Below are 9,265 nucleotides of genomic sequence, written 5' to 3'. Positions count from 1 at the left end.
TATATATACAATGTAGATCTATAATACACGCATATATATATTTCATGTATATTAATCTCCTTATCATGAATTAAATTTTTCCCTTATTTTCAGGTAATTAACTAATATGCAATGAGACTTCGATATAGTTTGAAACATGGCAGAATATAAATTATTATCACCAACGTAAAATAAAGTTTATTAGTTAATAATTAGTGTGATGTTAATGAAAATAATTAGATATGCATTCAACAGTATATAGGCCTAAATGAATAATAATAAAATTAGGCTTGCTGCTTAGCACTGTAAACACAACAGACAAACAAAACAGATAAATAATAACAGTGCGAGAATATGAGCATATACTCTTTTCAAGCATAGCTCATTAACTAAACTTCCTTTATTTCAGTGTCTGGCCGGCGGGATTCGAATTAGCAACCCTCGCTTTCTACCCTTTAATAAAGAAAATAGAAATAATTTTAAAAAAAATTAAATAAGTGCGGAAAATTAAACTCTTTGCAGTAGCATCTTGCTCAATAAACATTGTCCAGAAATAGTTGGTTGGAGCTAGCTGGTGGAGCGTAATCTAGTGTTCCCCTGTCGGTACAGCGCCAATATTTTGTGACCTCTGTGATATTTTGTTTTGTAATATCGGACAATTGATAGAATAATATTATTTGGATCAGCTAGTTTTAATTCCAAAAGCAACATCTATTACTGTGGACTAGCATCTTTCAAATAATATACAGGAGCACAGTAACAGTAGGCCTAATAAGACCAGCTCATGACCTGCTTGCAGACGTGCACTTACTTTATGCCTACATTTTTATTTTTTTTATTAATACAATTCATGTAGTGACGTCTGTATGATATGCAAATATTTTCCCTACTGATTCCCTGCGTACAATCCTCAAATAATATTGCTGAATAACGATTAATTATGTAATTTTACTGTTGAACATAATACGTCAGCACACCTTTTTGGTCGACTAGTCTACATTAAAATTTCACAGGTCGATGGAAAATTAATGATTACTATTGTAAGATTATTTATTTAATGAGGAGTCTCAGTGGCGTACATGAGCTCCCACTGGCTAAAAGCCAGGGCCCCGGAACCTCAGTGGCCACTTGATATTTGTTGCCGACGGGGATTCCCTCCGTATGCCTTACTAGGACCCACGGAGGCTGCATCTTGTTTGGGTCGCAGAAATCGTTTTCTTAATACAAATGACGACAAACGAAATCAAAATTACAGTACACAAACGTGCATACAAGTTTGGCATAGGCCCTGCGCCATTTTACTTTTGCAATGCGTACGTTGAAAGTTATAGTTTTGTTTCTTCAATGTATTTGGATTTCAATGAAAATTATAAAATTATATGTTTTCTAATAATCTATATTTTTCTGGCAGGATTTTTTTTTTTTTTAATTGTCGAAAATCATTTAATTTTTTTTTTTCGTATTACATTATATAAATATTTCATAATTGTGGTTCTCTTATATAAGTAATTCAAAGTTATATTAATTTTACTCTTAAGGCATTTACATTTTTGTGGGTAATATGATTTTATTGGTATTTTTTAGGCCTAATTGGTTGACAAAAAATTGAAAGGATTCTGCTGATCTCCGTTATCCATCGGTATGCAACGATGGACGTGATTTATTGGCTTTTGTTTTTAAAATTTTTGATTTTATAATAGTTCGGGCATACAAAACATTTCAAGACATTAAATGAAAAAAAAAACAAACATTTAAATAAAGAACAAAAACTATCAGAAAAGACCAACTGCAATATAGCCCAGAAAAGACCAATAACATTTACTTATTTTACGATGAAATTCAGGTAATATATTTGACCTTCGAGCTTGATGGGTCGCGACTGTACTGCTTGTCACAGTTAATTAGGCATGTGGGCTAAGGTTCTGGAACGGTGTTGTAAACGTATATGCCACTAATAGTAATTTTCGCCTATAATATAACCACAGACAAATAAACAAGGACTTACCCTGTGGCTCCCGCGTGGCGATGATTACCACAACTCGAAGAGGCCAAACTATACCGTTCATAGTACCTTGTACATAGCAGCACATGCTTCTTGATATAGCTCCAGACCTCGAGTGCCATAATCTTGCCAGGTACCCCAGGTCGGCTGTGCAGCACACCCGGCTATGGGCTATGCAAATGAGCTGACTTGGAGGTCATGCCCTCCTGCGTAGATCGGGAATACGAACGTACGGGGATCGTCACTACACTCCTCCTTCGTTTGAAAAAGGAGACGCTACCCCGTGGGTAATAAATAGCCCACCAGGAGGTATTGGCTGATCGAATGCTACAGCTTCCATAGGTTTCTCTATGGGAAGACATAAGAACTGGAAGTCCCTCAACTTCAGTCGGCAAAGAGTAATACATGTATAGTTATGTTTCGGTAGAGCCATCAGTGGAAAAATCAACTGATGGGATACGACGACTACCCAATAATTCGGATCCCCAATTCTTGAGAGAAAGGCCATATGACTTGATGACCAACCGTGGATACTTTTCAAAAATCCCACCCAGGAAAGCTACCAGATGTTAACCCAATGCCCGGGTCCTACGGGATTTGACCGTTCAGTTTCCGGTCCATGAAGCGGCCTTTCTGAACATATACAGGAAGTTGCACAGTGCTCAGGAGAGGATGCAAGTCATCAGGTCTACATGCTTGCAACGCCCAGGACATTCCCATACTCAGGAAACCTCGTTATGGGAAATGCCAGCGCTCGTATGTTATCTGGTTCCATGAAGAAATCAGGCATGGGTAAACCATCATTAACTAGACTTAATACATGTAGCAAAATAAGGAGGTATCACCTTACGTTTAGCTACACATGCTCGGGAAATTCTTAGAGCGGGTTTGGAGTCGCTTCTAAGTGATATAGTGCTATCACCAACGGTTAGTAGTAGCCTCCCGAAATCAATAATTGCTTTGTTAGGATGGAGGAGATCCCCACCCATGAGCATTTCGTCATTTATAGGGGCTTCGTAGAAGAATCGGTTATACTCATTGGAACCCAATCGGAAGTTGACGGGTCCCACCTTATAGCCTGGCATAGATGTTTCCCTTTCTGCTAAAGTGAAGGATATATTGGCCACAATAGGTGGTACTGGTTTAAGGCTAGAGTATCACTATCAGAGAGGATTGTGTGATCGGCTGCGGTTTCTACAACTACATTAATTTTTACGTTATTAACAAAGGCAGTTGCATGCAGAGCGCTTTCAGATTTAACTCTACAGATAGTTATTTCTTCTACAGTTGTCGTTGCTGTTGTTGTTGTTACTACTAACTCATTACTGTCTCCCGGTTTAGAAGAATGAGAGTCGTCCCTATAAGGAAAGTGTTTATGTTAGCTGCTGTTCGGCATGTTTTTGGCATTAGGCATAAAACAACTTAAAATAGGTTAAAATTTGAATATTTTAGAGAGTAATACCGACTGTTGAGTTTAACTTCTTGTCATTAATTAGTCCAAATAAAAAATTAACACAAAAAAATGATTAGTTTATCATCCCCTCCCGCATGAATTATATAGTATTGGAATTTATATTTTTTGGAGTTTTGTTATAGCCCAGTAATAGTATACATATTACTTGTATTATTTCAATGTATTTTACTTTGACTATCAATGCGCCAACAGACCACGCAAGTGTGTCTTTAGCAAAATATCAAATAGGATTATCACTTTTCCAGCCCATAATGGATTATCTTGCTTTTTAAACCTTATACTATCCTATCGCATATACTGCTTATGCGGACGTAAAAAGCGCTAAAACTAGAAATTTTCTGTTTTTGTGGGTTTCCTTTTTTATTTAATTTTCCTCCTTTTGATGTTTGGATGTTCTTCTGTACTGTTTGGTGATTTAGTGAAGTCCTTTTTCTTTCGTTTTCGTAAAATGTTGATGTGTTTTTTCGCTTGTTGACTTTTTCGTACGTGTACTGTGGAAGCTAGCCCTTGACCTTGCTCACAGCTTACAATTACCCGAATTTTTGAAAGCGAATTAGACCATGCTGCTCTTTGTGTTGAAGAAGGTGTTGATCCTACCAACTACGACGGCCTACCGCCTAAGCGTAGACGTAGGTATAGCGGCAGACGTGGGGGAAGAAAGATAAAACGGCGAATTCCTGTCGTTTACAACGTATTTGTTAGGAACGACTAACTCCATACACACATTGAGCTTCGGACTCGGGTAACAACTTCAATTGAGTTATTTCCAGACCATAATAAGCAAAATGGCGGCGATCGGACGTCTGCAGTTGATTTACCCACCATCCTGCTTTGTTCGGTGCTTATCAAACTTGATGAACTACATATATTCCTTAACAAGGAAAAAATTGACATAGCCGTAATCACCGAATCATGGTTTTCACCTCACCATCACCCAAATCGAGTCAACATTCCTAATTATTCATTATTCTCTACCTGTCGAGAAGATAGACGTGGTGGGGGCGTAGCTGTTTACTTGAAAGATTACATGAATGTTCAACCACTTATAAACATTTTTGTACCTCCTGAACTAGAAGTAATTTGGATTCAAATAAGACCGAATAGACTCCCGAGGGGGATTTCACAAATTGTTTTGTGCGGTGTTTACATAGTTACTAATTCTCCACATCAAACATTATTAGAAAATCATTTGATTGAAACCATGGATGGTATTCGTTCACGGTCACCTGAAACAGGTTTTTTGTGTGATGGGAGATTTCAACCGGATGAACATGTACAACATTATAAACGGAACCTGTCTTAAACAAGTCGTTAAATTTCACACACGTGGCAACGTTACATTGGATTTGATACTAACTAACCTCGACAATTTTTTTGTGCACCCTCTGCTTTTGCTCCTCTAGGGAAAAGTGACCACCTGTCCGTGTTGTGGAAATCCAAGATCAGAACTGTAAATAATACAGTGAGCAAAATCAAAGTTCGTCCTTTTTATCCAACAAGAATTTGCAACTTCGGGCGCAGGATTTCCAGCCAGGACTGGTCAGATATTACTTGCTGTTCTACCACCCAAGGGAAAATTGATAAGTTGTATGAACTTTTGGACACTGATATTAATGATTTTTTTTCCCAATTAAAGTAGTTAAGATCCATAAGTCGGATAAACCTTGGGTTACTCAAACCCTGCGACACTTATTTGATAGGAGACAGTTATCCTTTTTTAATAACACTACGGAATGGAGGAAACTTAGAAATGCAGTTAAGAGGGAATTTGCTAAAACTCAAGGCCATTTATTTTTGTAATCGTGAAGCACTTACAGTGTAGTGAACCACGCAAGTGGCATACACACATTAAGACCATGGCATATATTGGTAATAATAAGATACTCAATGTTCCAATTTAGGGTCTTTTGCCCTCAGATCATGTTGGGATTGCTAATGCAATAAATAACCAATTCACCAGCATTGCCTGTGAGTTACCACCTTTAGATTATAACAAGCTTCCTGCCTATCTTCCTTCCGTTGATAGGATTCCCCAAATTCAGCCATGGGAGGTATATAATAAATTGAAAAAGGTAAATCCAAATAAAGCCGGGGGGCCGGATTGTATCCCTCCTAGAATTTTAAGGGAATTTGCAGTTGAATTAAGCGAGCCGTTTTCTGATATTCCTAATTGTTCTTTTAGAGAGGCAGGCTGCCTGTCCAATGGAAAAGAGCCATTGTCGTACCCATCCCTAAAAATCAGTCACCAAGTATTGACAGGTTGAGGCCTATTTATCTTACCTCCGCGTTTGTAAAGGTGGCTGAAGAGTGTGTATGTAACTGGATACTTAAAGACATCAGTCAATATATTGACATTAAACAGTATGGCAATGTGAAGGGAGCCTCCACCTGTCACTACTTGGTGCGCCTCATTCATGACCTGTGCTCTGCGGCTGACAGAAGTGGCAACATTGGGACGGTCGTACTTACGGACTTCACTAAGGCCTTTGACCTCATCAATCACAATGTGCTAATATCCAAAATAATTGATATTGGAGTCCGTAGGTCGACTGTCCCATGGGTTTGCGACTTCCTCAGTCGCAGAGAGCAGTGTGTTAAGTACAATAATTCTATGTCTTTTTCTGTTTGTCTCAAGGGTGGTGTCCCACAAGGGACTAAGCTCGGACCTTTAGCTTTTCAGATTATGATCAATGAGGCTGCAATGGGTTCAAATACCAAGTACTTAAAATATGTTGATGATCTCTCATTTTATGAAAATCGACTTAATCACATGAAAGTTTCTTACAGAATGACCTTAATCAATTTCATGAGTGGTGTATTGATAACTCTCTGCTTTTAAATCCTAGTAAATGTAAAGCCATGCAAATATGCTTTGCTAAGAGCAATATTGCAGAACAAAGTTTTTACATTGGTGAATCCCATATTGATTTTTGTGACGAAGCTTTAATCTTAAGCGTCACTGTACAGAATGATTTAAAATAGGGTAGCCATATTCACAACATTAATGCTAAGGCTAACAGGAAAATGTTCATTCTTAATAACCTTAAAAAATTTGGGCTGAGCACATTTAAACTTTGTGCTATTCATACTGGATACATAAGACCTGTCCTCGAATATGCTGATGTGATATGGCACCCTGGAATCACTAAAACACTTAGTGCAAAACTTGAGGCCACTCAGAAGCGTGCTTGCCGTATTATTTTAGGAAAAAACTTTCAGACCTATGAACTTTCAGACCTAGAACTCTTTATAATTTGGACCTCCTCTATGAGAGGAGAGCAGCCCACTGCCTCAAATTTGCTAAAGGCCTTTCTCTTACTAATCATTCTGCTGATCTGATTCCCTCTGCTCGACAACAATCTCATTGTAGAAGTCTACGCAATGGAAGTAATTCACAGCTTAAATGCAAAACCAAAAGATTTTCCAATAGTCCCATACATTTTTACATTCAATTTCTCAATTTCTCTTAATCCCTCCTCCCCCTTTAGTCTCCCTGGCGACTGAGGCACTGGCTGCTCCCCTCTCTTAGAACAATCAAGTTATCACGTTGCTCCACATGCACGTCTTTGTATGTATATTTATATATATGTGTGTATGTGTGTTTGTTTGTGTGTGTTTGTGTGTATATATATATGTATATATGTATATATATATATGTATATATGTATATATATATATTATTTATTTATTTATTTATGATTATTATTTTGTGTGTGTGTGTGTGTATGGATTCTATTTGTGATCTTTTATTCTTTGTAAAAGTTGCTACCAACTTGGCCTTTGGCCACGATTTGTAACTTGTTTTTTTAATGTTGATATATATTTGAATAAATAAAAGTGAAATAAAATATATATATACCTCCTCCTAATTAAGTTATACATCCATGGTATGTCGCAATGAACTGTCAAGGAACTCTGCCAAGGACGTTTTTTCTCTCCGATAAATGATTAGAGCTTCCCTGTTATGAACGCTGGATCCATGTTATTCCCCCTGGCACTAAAAACTGTTACTAACCGTCTCGAATTTCAATGTGATTTTGATGAAACACGTATTTTGCAGAAACACATGCGTAATTGCTCATAAATTTGTCACGCATTAAGCACAAGTCTATACGTGATAACGAATTTTCATGAATCGAAAATGTATTTAAGTTTGGAAGAAATGTGTTTTATTAACGATATAAAAACGATCATGCAGTAACTTGGGTCAGAGATTTTGTTATCTCATTCGGGAATCAATTCACAGACAAAATTTCTCTTTATCGACTACTAGACAACCTAGTCAACCACGCACTTAGTGAATCTAGGAGCTGCGCGTGCGGTCTTGCCCGTTCATTGTGGCAACCAACTGATTGTGTGACTGAAACTAGGACCCGGTGGCCCCCGGCCCCCAAGTCAACTTGTGTATTCACGTATTTCAAATCTCCCAGGTTGGTAACTATGACTCTATTACTATTTTGAGTGTGTAATGCTGGCCCCTCCCCTCTGGAAATAATTTTTTCTCTCAGTTTATACACTCCAAAAAATAATTTGTATTTCAGGAACGTTCTTATGATTTTTAAATATATCACTGTTAAGGCCTACTCTCAAAATCAATTCAATAAACACGCATTTTCGACGAGCACTTGCCGGTGGAGTGGGGACTTGGCCTTTCCCGCTGGCATATGATTCAAAGTACAAAAGAACAACAGGACACTCGAGCTCTGAATAAATTTTCAACTTCCTTGTCTGCATTTTTATTGTATCGCACTAACAATAACACGGAAATATAATTATTGAGAGCGTATTACATTTTCAGCTAAATTAAAAAATAACGCAATTGCCAGACTTTTGAAAACATGCCAAATCACTTCTATACATGTATGTCTATACAGACTGTTAAATCTATTTTGAAATAGGCTATAGGACTATAATTTATGTGCGAAGTGTTTCATATGTAGGCCTACGTGTCTTAACCTCCAAAGTCTTGGGTAATTCTATAAATACATAATTGTATCTGTAGGGCTTATATACAGTATAATAAGTTATATCAGAAATCAGAAACCAGACAACTTATTATCTTTAAAAAAAAGCAACTGATTTTCTCAAAAACCTACAAAAGGTAGCGCTGTTGTACAATATAATACATTAAAATATGATATTAAAAAATACCTTACGATATAACGGCCGGTACATGACATAATCATCACATTATTAAAAGTGTTAAAATATTAAATCATCAGAAGTCGAACACAATGATCGGTTTGCTTTATTAACCGATCAATACTCTCAATTTCTTTCTTCAAATTATTACTCCTGTCTTCCGACTACGACGAGGCCGTCAGACCAACATTAATAAGTTGCCAATCCAAATTAAAATATTTTGGTTGCCAACTATACCTAATTTTGTGGTTTTAAGCATAAAAACTATCTTCTGAGCCCTACAGGGATTTTTCTTTTATTCGAGGCTCTAGTCAGCCCCTTGTTGTTAAGGCCCAACATGTCGGACGCCCTGTCAGCAAATATCTGGAGCACGCCACCACCAGCTTAAAAGAGGCTAAAAACGGAAGTCTCTGAGATAATATATAATATGACACAATAGAATATATCATATATATATCTGTCTCTTATACACATCTAGATGTGTATAAGAGACAGCTATCACTGTCGTCTGATGAATCAGAAACACTCGACAACAATGGAAAGTTGTTGCAGAAACTCCCTTCCGCTTCGCAGTTACACATCTCAGTACACTGAAGATTATTTCTCCTACACGTGCATGTATTATTTGAACATGTACATATTGAACAGGTACATCTGATAAGCTCAGC

The sequence above is a fragment of the Anneissia japonica genome, unplaced genomic scaffold (genome assembly GCF_011630105.1).
Source record: "Anneissia japonica isolate Jap-2015-1 unplaced genomic scaffold, ASM1163010v1 scaffold6537_len306802_cov134, whole genome shotgun sequence".
NCBI classification, from domain to species: Eukaryota; Metazoa; Echinodermata; class Crinoidea; order Comatulida; family Comatulidae; genus Anneissia; species Anneissia japonica.
The sequence above is the reverse complement of the archived record's forward strand: the minus strand, read 5'-3'. Positions refer to the sequence as shown.